The following is a 12,078-nucleotide window of genomic DNA, read 5'->3' on the forward strand; positions in this document are numbered from 1 at the left end:
TGTTGAGTCTTTGCAAAAAGAATGTCCAGAGCGTTAGTCCAGTAAGGCCACAGCCTCTTAGTCCTTGTAGTGGGCCCTACCCATGTGGACCTGTCTACTTGGTTTATTGGTGGGGGGGAATAAAGGTGCATGTTCAACACAAAACAAGACCATCCTGGGCTCAATAAAAAGCAAAAATGTCTGAGGCACTACCTTAATTCAGAGGTGCCTAGATAGCTGCTTGGTTGGAGTCCTTACTGCTGAGTAGCCAAGTCAGTCTTTACCTATTGGGCTTGCCGCTAAGGTTTGCTGGATTCCTCGCAAAGCCAGGGGGGTTCTGGCATGAAGATTCCTTCTGATATTTCAGGAGTCACTCCAATCACTCCCTTCTCAGAGCTCCCCCCTTGCAGACTGCAGCTTCCTCCTTTGAAATCCCTCCTCTCTACCATGCATACTTGGCAGGGCTGGAGGGGCAGGGCTACCTTAGCACACAGAGCCTCCCAAGCTCCTTCCCTGTCAGTGTGAGATTCAATACACCCCATTACAGTCCTCTTTTCAAACAAGAATATATTCTGTTCTATAGACGCTCTTGTTTTGCTTTCATCATGGACCTTTTTTTCTAACATGAAAGACATACATTCTTCATGATAAAAATGTAACCGTGAATAAGGTAGTTATTTTATTTTTCTGTCCTGATGATTGAGAGGAATTTTCAACATGTGCCTATGTTAGTTGGCCTATGTTAGTTCAAAGGATGAAGGGAATTTATGGGGTGAAGGTTAAGTATTTTCTCTTCTCCGCTATTTCCAACACTTTTTTTTTTTTAAAGACAGTGTTTGCATACCTCTCAGAAGTCCCAGGTTTTGAACACTTGACCAGATGAGCTAAGAATTGTGGATTCCAAATTTAGGATTTTACAGCAGAACAGTTTTTGTGTTCTGCAGAACTTAAGCTTTTCATTTAAAAACAAACAAACAGACACAATCTACTCAACCTTTCTAATTTTTCCTTTCACTGCAAAAAGCTTTTATAATGTAAACTGATGCATTGCTGCCTTGCTAAGCCTTCCTTGCTGGGGAAAAACCAAGATCAATTTCCAGTAAAGTCTTACTAGACTGTTACCCTATGTCGTTCCCAGGCCAACAGTACAACCTGTACGGTGGACACTTCTTATAGCAGTGCCCTTCAGAGTGCTCTCATGCAGCCTCTGCCTCTTCCTTCACTATTCCCGAATGTTCCAAGTGAGAGGCTATAAAAGGGGGTGGAGTGCTTTGGCTACCTCAGTTCCTTCCAACCCTGGTAGCAGACAGATCAGAAACCTTACCGGGTCAATCCAACACAGATTCATCAGAGTGGATTGTTCTCAATGTCACTTTAGTAAGCTAGTTTTTCCATTTGTTTAGATTAGATTTTAGAACATTTTATAATCTTATTGTACTTACTACCTTTTGGATTAATTTAACTAGTAAGAATATTGGATCTCTTGCTTCAGCATGGATCCATGGTTTCCATGGTAGAACTGGAGGAAGAGAAGCCAGGGTTCAAGAGGTATACCTCTTGCCCTGCTGTATTCCCTGCCTCAGACACTCATGTACAGTGTCTGGCCTGCTTGGAGGAAGGCTGTTTTCCATCACTCAGCTCCATATGCAGCACTTTCACCTCTAGATCCAGAAAGGAGCAACAGAACTGACTCCAGGCCCTTCTGCTACAAGATGTATGTTCCCAATCTGCCTTTCATCAGGGAAGGGGAAGATACAAAGTCAGGTCAGTCTTGACCTGATTTAACATTGCATTGTGTATCCAACAGCAGATCTTGCAGGGGAGGGGGGGTCTGAATGGGAGACACTACTGGCCTTGGTAAACAAAGGACTGAGAAGGGTGACAGATATCCATGTACACCTGTACTTAGATAATTGTCTCATTGAGGCATCCTCACAGAAGGAACTAATAAGAGGTATGCTACAAACATGTACCATATTCCAAGAAATAGGGCTCAAGATAAACTTGAAGAAGTTGCACATAGTCCTTACCCAGATTATACCTTTTATACAGGCAGATCTGGATTCTCAACAAGGCAGAGTTTTTCTCTCGGAAGTAAGGTTTCTAAGAATCCTTACAGCAGTAGCAGTATTACAGGAGAAGTTTGCCAAACAGTGATGTTCTTCTTCAAGCTGATGGACCTCGTACCTTTGGCCACTTATGAAACCCCATGTGCTTGCCCTCAGATGAGAACTCTTCAGCACTGGCTAGCAAAACACTACCTGCCAAATACACAGTATGTTTATGAAATTGACACTGTGGGCCAGGTGGTGGAGCTAGGGGGAGTGCATCTATTCCTCACATGGTAGACTCTAAATGTCATTAGAGGGATAGCATTCAACTCTCCAGCTTTGTTGGCTACCATCCAGCTTCACTGGCTACTAATGCTTCCAATTTGGACTGGGGGAGCTCACTACAAGAACCTGACAATTCCTGGTCGTTGGAATCCCTGGGATAAAAATCTGCATATCAATGTACTAGAATCAACAGCTATTTGTTGGGCTTTCTCCCTCATCTGCATAGTCATTTCTCACTCATCTGCACAGCAGAGTGGTACAGATAGAATCACAGACAATACACTAGCAATGTTCTTTGTGATCGAGCAAGGCGGAGTTCTTTTCAGCCACCTAAACAAAGAAGTTATGGCATTGTGGGACTGGTGCAATCAGCATTAAATTAATCCTATAGCTTTCCATATTGAAGTCAAAGGCAAAATTTGTGTGGAACAACTGAGTGAGGATGTTTGAGATCAGCATGAAAAGTGAAGGAAGAACTCTGTGGCAGACAAGATCTTCTCTTTCTGGGACTATCAGAAGATAGAGCTATTTGCAACAAGACATAATTTCAAATGTTGAAGGTTTGCTCAAGAGCAGGAGCACACAGCCAGTCCATACCGGATGCATTTCTACTGCAGTAAGAGGATAAGTCTTTGTTTAGGCATTCTCCCCATATCTTTTCAGAGATTCGTCAAGAAGATAATACAAGACGGGCGAAGATTGTTTTGATTGCTCCCATCTAGATGAGACAACAATGGTTTTCAGACCTTCTACAGTTATCACAAGGGATCTATCAATCTAGCCTAGTAATCATAGATGTATTGACACAGCAGAACACATACCCACACTCTTCACTTGACAGCACAGGCCATAGGACTCTGACTGGCCTGGAAATGTCCTGCACAAAAAAAGTTCAGGAGAGTCTTAAACTCCAGGAAACAGTCAACCCACAGATCTCATGATGTTAAGTGGAAAATGCTCTCTCTATGGGCTAATAATATTAACTCACTGTCACCTCCTATTCAATCTATATTGGCATGCCTATTTCATTTAAAATCCTTAGGGCTCTCTATAATGTACATAAGAGTGCATCTTGTAGCGGCCTCAATTCACCACATATTAATTGACTATAAGACTACATTTAGTCATGACAGAAAAAAAGATTCCTGAACTGACTAATAAACATCTATCCTCTAGTCAAAGAACCTACACCAACATGAGATCTCTTACTTGTACCTACTCAGCTGATACCTCCCTTTGAAACTTTGCGAGAATGTTCCCTATTTCACCTTTCAGGTAAGACAGGCCATTACATCTGCTAGAAAAGTAAGCGAGCTACAAGCTTGTCTGGCTAACCTGCCATTTACAGTGTTCCACAAGGATAAAGTGGCCCTCTACCTACACCCTAAATTCTTCCCATGACGGTAACAGAATTCCATCTCAATCAGTCCATTAACTTGCCAATATCTTTCCCCCAACCTCATTCTCTCCCAGGTGAAGGAAGTTATACATTTTAGAGGCTAAGAGAGCATTAGCTTTTATATGAATAGGTATAAGAAATTCAGGAAATCATTGAGGCCGTTTATCTTTTATGTGGACAATAAAAAGAGGGAGGCAACTATATCGAGCTCCATTCATACCGTTTCAAAACACTATTTCCTGGATCTGGTATCCAGAGTGGATGCTCATTTTGGTAAAGCAGTATTACAATTGCTGTTTAACTAGACCCTGGCATCCGTAGACAGGAGTGCTGCTAATCAAACTATCCCAAGAGTGGGAATATGCAGATGCCACTCAAAGAAGAAATGAAGGTTACATACCTGCAAATGGAATTTTTCAAAATGGACTCTGCACATTCACACTCCCCACCCTCCTTTCCTTTTTCCTCATCAGAGTCATAATTTCCATTTTTGGACCTGCGAAGGTCATGAAAGGAACTGAGGATGCCAAAGCACAGGATCATGTTACAGTCTTGCCTTCAGAATGTGAAGTAAGGGAAGCACAGGAGAGGGCATGCGAAAATTAGGAGTAATGATACTGACCTCCTTTGTAAAATGCTTTGAGATCTACTGATGACAAATGCTATATGAGAGCTAAGTATTATTCTTATTATTTTATTTTGCCCAGGTTAAACAATTAACCATTTAATGGACAGACTTTACGACCTCCATGCTTTGGAGCAGGGACTTGAGAAGGCAGAAGAGACATCATAGTATCATGGCTGTGGCTTTTGCTGTCCCTGTGAAAATGTGCCCCAATTAGGCCAATTCATAAGTGTCTGAGAAATCTGTTTGCACTTGGTCACTAGAGACTTGTCAGTATGGCAGCTAAATTCTCTGTAGATTTTGTTGGCACTGAGCGTACTCCAATACCTGGCAGCTCCTATATGGTGGCAGACTGTACATGCACTGTCCCCACAGAACAAATAAGCAGGCTCAAGTCCAGGGTTGCAGGGACTTAGCAAGACGTTCCTTCCAGTTGCTGTTCACAGCTGTTGCAGGCCACTGTAGCACCAGGCCCTGAACTGAGAGATTTTCTCCTGTGACCTCAGGGCTCTTGTCAGCCAGGCAGCATGTAGGAGAAGGAGGAAGTTGCCTGATTTCAATGCAGAGGAGTGAGGAGTGGGTGCATGAAGGGGAAGAGATGGTGGGCAGGGTCACAGGGGTAGAAGCATGGGGGAGAGAGGGTTTAAGAGTCTAGGAGAATGGAGAGTTAGAAGCAGGAGCTAGGAGAGGGGTGGCAGTAGCACAGGTTGGGGGGCAGAAGATGTGGGGGGAAGAAAGGAGGGAGAGAGGGGCAGGAGCCAGGGATAGAGGAGGATGGGGGAACATGGAACAGGGAAAACTAAGTAGATAGAGGATGGATAGCAGCAGGAAAGGGGACGAAGAGGAGCTGTGGAAATGGAGATAGGAACAGAAGGTGACAGGAAGACAAGGACAGAAGGGTCTGTAACAACTATAGATCACTTCCCTCCAGAGCCTAGCGTGACCAGATGTCCCGCTTTTATAGGGACAGTCCCGATTTTGGGGTCTTTTTCATATATAGGCTCTTATTACCCCCCGCCCCGTCCTGATTTTTCACACTTGCTGTCTGGTCACCCTACCAGAGTCTGGCATTGAACCCATTATTTCTGAGTCTCCACTTCCCTTTGCTGTCTAGCTAATAGCTGTGGAAACCCACTGGCAAAGTGTCTCATCCCCTTCTAGTGGTTGGTCTGCATAGTAGATAGAGTATCAGGCTATCAGTTACTCCATTAGCTCAAGTGGTAGAGGACTGTGCTCTGGATCTAAAGATTCCAATCCTGCCAATGACCCATGTGGAGTGAGGCAATATGATCCCACAGGATGAAATTTTTGTAGGTTTTTTTTCAATGTTTTTTAAAAACTTAGGAAATTACACACAATAAACTGTCTAAAAAGAACATTATTATGGTTGCAAAGTCAAGCCCTGAAAAGTTAGTAAATACCAGAATTAAGGTTGCCTGTGCAATCTGAATTTGGTCCCCTTGTGCATATGTATTATGATTCAGTCTTTAATTACATGATCACATACTGATTTTTCCACAAGTCATCTGCCTCATTCAGTGCACAGGATGGACCTACTCTGGGGATGAATCAAGGTTGTGTTATGGAGGATACTGTTGTCTGTAGGACCTCTGCTTCATTTATTGCTATAGACTGCCAAGTAGTTTGAAAATCAGGCCCTAGGCTTCTTAGATTGGGCAGACAAAATTAGTTGACACTTCTTACTTGAGTCTTTGTGTCTCAGTTCCTTTTGTGGTAACGTGGTATTATCCCCATATTATCTTACAGGCATGTTGTGAAGACACATTAATTAATGTTTGTAAAGAAATCAGGACTCATCTATATGGGGTACAGTCAGGAAAGTTAATCCAAAGTAACTTTCAAAGTGTATTAGTTAAACCACATTAACTCTCTGCGTAGATGCTTTTATTCAGAATTAAAGTTGCCTTGGTTCTGTTTAGCTTAATTCAATGTGAATTAAGCAAACCAAATTATGTTGATTTTAATTTTGAATAAGAGCATCCACAAAGGGATTTAGTGAGACGTGGAGAATGTTAGGGTATGTGTTGTGTTTTATACCATTTTGGGTATATGGGAGGTAAAATATGTGGGTGGAAGTGAGATAGTGGTTTGAAACCTAAGGACTCTGTGAGGGCCCAGGGGGTTGCTAGGAGCCATCTGGAATGTTTGTTCAACAGTCAGCGGCTGGAGGGGTGAGGTTGGACACTGAAGGTGCTTTGGTCTGGGCTGGCTGATCTTGCTAAGAAAGGTCTCTCCAGACCCCCGAGACTGGTCCATCAGGGATGATCGAGGTCTGGGCTGCTGAGAGGGTGAGACCAGAGTGGGAGAACATCAGACCCTGTGGCTTCTGAAAATGAAGCCTGAACTGGGTAGGAAATAAGACTTTCCAGGGCTTGAAAAGGATAGTGAGCACTCCCAGTGGATCAGTACTGGAGTTCATTCATATGTTAATTGTAAATAATAAATTACAAGTTTATTAATTCAGTCCAGAGTAGACCTGTGGTGAATGGGGATTTCTGCAGTGGCTTGGGGATAAGGTCCTTGTAACAAGGGAGCAAAGGGAGGGGGTGTCCCGAGAGAGAAAATTTCCAGTGAAAAGCTTAGTGGTGGCAGCAGGTAGCAAAGAGCAGGTTGTAGCAAACCTGGGGTTGTGACATAAGGTTTAATTAATCCATTGTAAATTCACACCTTTAGTTCATTTGAATTAATTTTCTTGAGTGTCCCTATATAGCCAAGCTGTAAGATACTACAAGGAGAGTGCCAGGGAAAAGCCCACGAGGAAATCAGTAATTCTTTATGGAGTGCAAGGCTTGGATGGTGTGCAGTAAATGAGGCATGAGACCACACACTAAATGATGGGGATAAAAAGAAACAATATATAGTTATCCCTCAGTGAGCCAGGTTCCTGTGGAAAAAATACTGTGTGGTTATATTATTGATGACTGAATCATACTACTCAGGCACAATGGGGCTAAATTTAAGATGCACAGGCAACCTTATTCTGGCATTTCCTAACTTTTGAGTGCTTGACTCTGCACCCTTAATGTTCTTTGAAAGTAGTTTTTTCGATGTAATGTGATTGTACAGTCCTTGGTTGAGGAACCACATCTTTATCTATAAAGCAAAAAGCATAATGGTGGCACTCCACAAAAATTACCAGAATATATTCTGCACTCTGTAAACAGAATTACTATTCTTTTATTTTCAGTTTCTTAAACCTACATCCTGATTATGCTGCCAGATTAACATATTACTTTCGGGTCAGATTTATGCAGTTCTACTCAAACGTTATCTGACTCACTCATTTGGAGATTCATTTTCAGGGCAATGTTCAAAAGTCTCCCCATCTGATGATGAAAATTTTTGCTATATGAGTAAAAGAACCATTTACAAACTTGCTCACTGTTTTAACTTCAAAGGTCCCCTGCTGAAGCTGCACCCAGAGCATCTTAAAACACACAGCCCTTGTTACGGTGTTGGAAAGATATTGGCAGTGTTATGAAAAATATTTTCTCCTTCATTTTTAACTTTAAATATTTCCTGACCATTGAGAGAAGGTGTGAGGTGAGAGAATGAGAAGAGTTTAGGAGGAGACAGAGCACAAGAGGAATATGAAGAAGAGGCGGAGGGGGAGGATGAAGAGAAAGACCAAGAGAGGTTAGAGGGGGAGTCAGACTAAGAGTCAGAAAAATGAGTAAATTGAGGAGGATGAGGTTGAGGAAGGATAGACGCAAAAGAATGAGGGGCAAAGGGATAGGAAGTAGGGGAGGGGATCAGAGTAATAATTTTATAAGAGGAGTAGGAGAATGAGGAGGTGGAGGGGGATCACAATCGGGATGGGTGGGAGAAGCTGGAAGATGAGTAGATGGAGAGGATCATGGCAGGGTTGGATAGGAGGAGGAGGACAAGGTGAAGGGGGATGGTGGTGGGGATGGGTACAAGGAGCAGGAGGAGGATGGGTAGGAGGACCAGGAGGATGGGGAGATGAAGGGGGATCATGGATAATAGCATAGAGAGTACACTTATAAAGTCTGCAGACGATACCAAGCTGGGAGGGGTTGCAAGTGCTTTGGAGGACAGGATTAGAACTCAAAATTATCTTGACAAACTGGAGAAATGGTCTGAATTAAATAGAATGAAATTCAATAAGGACAAATGCAAACTCCTACACTTAGGAAGGAATAATCAATTGCACAAATACAAAATGTGAAATGACTGCCTAGGGAAGAATATTAAAGAAAAGGATCTGGAGGTTATAGTGGATCACAAACTAAATATGAGTCAACAGTGTAACACTGTCACAAAAAAGTGAATATCATTCAGGGATGTATTAGTAGGAGTGTTGTAAGCAAAACATGAGAAGTAATTCTTCCACTCTACTTAGCATGGATAAGGCCTCAACTGGAGTATTGTGTCCAGTTCTGGGCACCACACTTCAGGAAAGATGAGGACAAATTGGAGAAAGTCCAGAGGCAAGCATCAAAAATGATTAAAGGTCTAGAAAACATGATGTGTAAGGAAAGATGTCAAAAACTGGGTTTGTTTAGTCTGGAGAACACTGAGGGGGGGACATACCAGTCTTCAAGTAGGTAACAGGTTGTTATAAAGAGGAAGGTGAAAAGTTGTTCTTATCCATTGAGAACAGGACAAGAGTAATGAGCTTAAATTGCAGCAAGGGAGATTTAGATTAGACATTAGAAAAAAATTCCTAACTGTAAGGATAGTTAAGCACCAGAACTTCATCACTGGCAGATTTAAGAACATATTAGACAAACACCTGTCAGACTCTAGATAATATTTAGTCTTGCCTCAATGCAGGGGACTGGACTTGATGGCCTGTCTAGGTCCCTTTCAGTCCTACATTTCTATGCTTTCATGTGCAGATGGGGAGGAGGAGCAGGATAATGAGTAGGTGGAGGGGTTCATGGCAGGGAGGGGAAGGAGGAACAGTGGGACCATGGTGTCGATGGGTAGGAGGAGCAGGAGGAGGAGGTGGAGAGAGATTGTGGTTGGAATGAGTAGGAGAAGCAGAAAAATGATGAGTGGATAAGGGGGCTTGTGGTAGGGATGAATAGGAAGAGCAGGATGATGATGAGTAGGTGGATGGGGATCCTGGTGGGGATGGGTAGGAGGAGCAGGATGATGATGAGTAGGTGGATGGGGATTATGGTGGAGATGGGTAGGAGGTAGGGCTGTCAAGCGATTAAAAAAAATAATCGCGATTAATCACGCTGTTAAACAACAATAGAATACCATTTATTTTAAATATTTTTGGATGTTAACTACATTTTCAAATATATTAGTTTAAATTACAACACAAAATAGAAAGTGCACAGTGTTCACTTTATATTTGTTTTTGATTACAAATATTTGCACTGTAAAAAAAATTATTTTTCAATTCACCTCACAAGTACTGTACTGCAATTTCTTTATCATTAAAGTTGAACTTACAAATGTAGAATTATGTACAAAAAAACCTACATTCAAAAATAAAACAATGTAAAACTTTAGAGCCTACAAGTCCACTCAGTCCTACTTCTTGAATCAGCCAATCACTCAGACAAACAAGGTTGGTTACAATTTGCAGGAGATGCCTACTTCTTGTCTACAATGTCACCTGAACGTGAGAACAGGGGTTTGCATGGCACTGTTGTAGCTGGCGTTGCAAGATATTTACATGCCAGATGCGCTAAAGATTCATCTGTCCCTTCATGCTTCAACCACCATTCCAGAGGACATGCGTCCATGCTGATGATGGGTTTTGCTCGATAACGATCCAAAGCAGTGCGGACTGACTCGTGTTCATTTTCATCAACTGAGTCAGATGCCACCAGCAGAAGGTTGATTTTCTTTTTTGGTGGTTTGGGTTCTGTAGTTTCCGCATCAGAATGTTGCTCTTTTAAGACTTCTAAAAGCAAGTTCAACATCTCGTCCCTCTCAGATTTTGGATGGCACTTCAGATTCTTAAACCTTGGGTCGAGTGCTGTAGCTATTTTTAGAAATCTCACATTGGTACCTTCTTGCATTTTGTCAAACATGCTGTGAAAGTGTTCTTAAAACGAACATGTGCTGGGTCATCATCTGAGACTGCTATAACATAAAATATATGCAGAATGCGGGTAAAACAGAGCAGGAGACATACAATTCTCCCCCCAAGGAGTACAGTCAGAAATGTAATTGATGCATTATTTTTTTAACAAGCGTCGTCAGCATGAAAGCATGTCCTCTCAAATGGTGGCCAAAGCATGAAGGGGCATACTAATGTTTAGCATATCTGGTATCTAAATATCTTGCAACGCCAGCTACAAAAGTGCCATGTGAATGCCTGTACTCACTTTCAGGTGACATTGTAAATAAAAAGCAGGCAGCATTGTCTCCTGTCAATGTAAACAAACTTGTTTATCTTAGCGATTGACAGAATAAGAAGTAGGACTAAGTGGACTTGTAGGCTCTAAAGTTTTACACAGTTTCATTTTTGAGTAGTTATGTAATAAAAAAAATCTACATTTGTAAGTTACACTTTCACGATAAAGAGATTGCACTTCAGTACTTCTATGAGGTGAATTGAAAAATACGATTTTTTTTGTTTTTTACAGTGCAAATATTTGTAATCAAAAATAAATATAAAGTGAGCCCTATGCACTTTGTATTCTGTGTTGTAACTGAAAATAATATTGAAAATATAGAAAAACATCCAAAAATATTTAATAAATTTAAATTGGTATTCAATTGTTATAAGTGCAATTAATCACAATTAGTTTTTTTTAATCATGATTAATTTTTTTGAGTGAATCGTGTGAGTTAACTGTGGTTAATTGACAGCCCTAGTAGGAGGAGAAGAAGGATGATGAATAGGTGGATGGGGATCACAGTGGGGATTGGTAGGAGGAGCAGAGGGATGATGAGTACGTGGATGGGGATCATGCTGGGGATCGGTAGGAGGAGCAGAGAGATGATGAGTAGGTGGGTGGGGATCCTGGTAGGGATGGGTAGGAGGACTAGGAGCATGATGAGTAGCTGGATTGGGAATAAGGGGGGGATGGGTAGAAGGAGCAGGAGGAGGAGGATGAGAAGGTGGATGGGGATCACAGTAGGGATCGGTAGGAGCAGCAGGAGGATGATGAGTAGGTGGAAGGGGATCACGGTGGGGATATATAGCGGGAGCAGGAGGATGATGAGTAGGTGGATGGGGATCCTTTTGGGGATGGGTAAGAGCAGCAGAAAGATGATGAGTAGCTGGTTGGGGATCACGTTGGGGATGGGTAGAAGGAGGAGGAGGATGAGAAGGTGGATGTGGATCATGGTCAGGATGGGTAGGAGGAGCAGGAGGATGATGAGTAGGTGGATGGGGATCATGGTGGGTATGAGGAGGAGGAGGAGCAGGGGGATGATGAGCAGGTAGATGGGGATTACGGTCGGGATGAGTAGGAGGAGCAGGAGGATGTTGAGTAGGTAGATGGGGATGATGGTGGGGTTGGGTAGGAGGAGGAGCAGGAGGATGATGAGAAGGAGGAGTAGGAGGAGGATGAGTAGGTGGATGGGGATCACGGTGGGGATGAGTAGGAGGAGCAGGAGAATGATGAGTAGGTGGATGGGGATTACGGTGGGAATGGGGAGGATGATGATGATGATGATGAGTATGTGGATGGAGCTCATGGTGGGGATGGGTAGAAGGAGCAGAAGGAGTATGATGAATAGGTGGATGGGGATCCTAGCGGGGATGAGTAGGAGGAGCAGAG

This window comes from Terrapene carolina, unplaced genomic scaffold (assembly GCF_002925995.2).
Source record: "Terrapene carolina triunguis isolate 2854851 unplaced genomic scaffold, T_m_triunguis-2.0 Scaffold55, whole genome shotgun sequence".
Taxonomy (NCBI): Eukaryota; Metazoa; Chordata; order Testudines; family Emydidae; genus Terrapene; species Terrapene triunguis.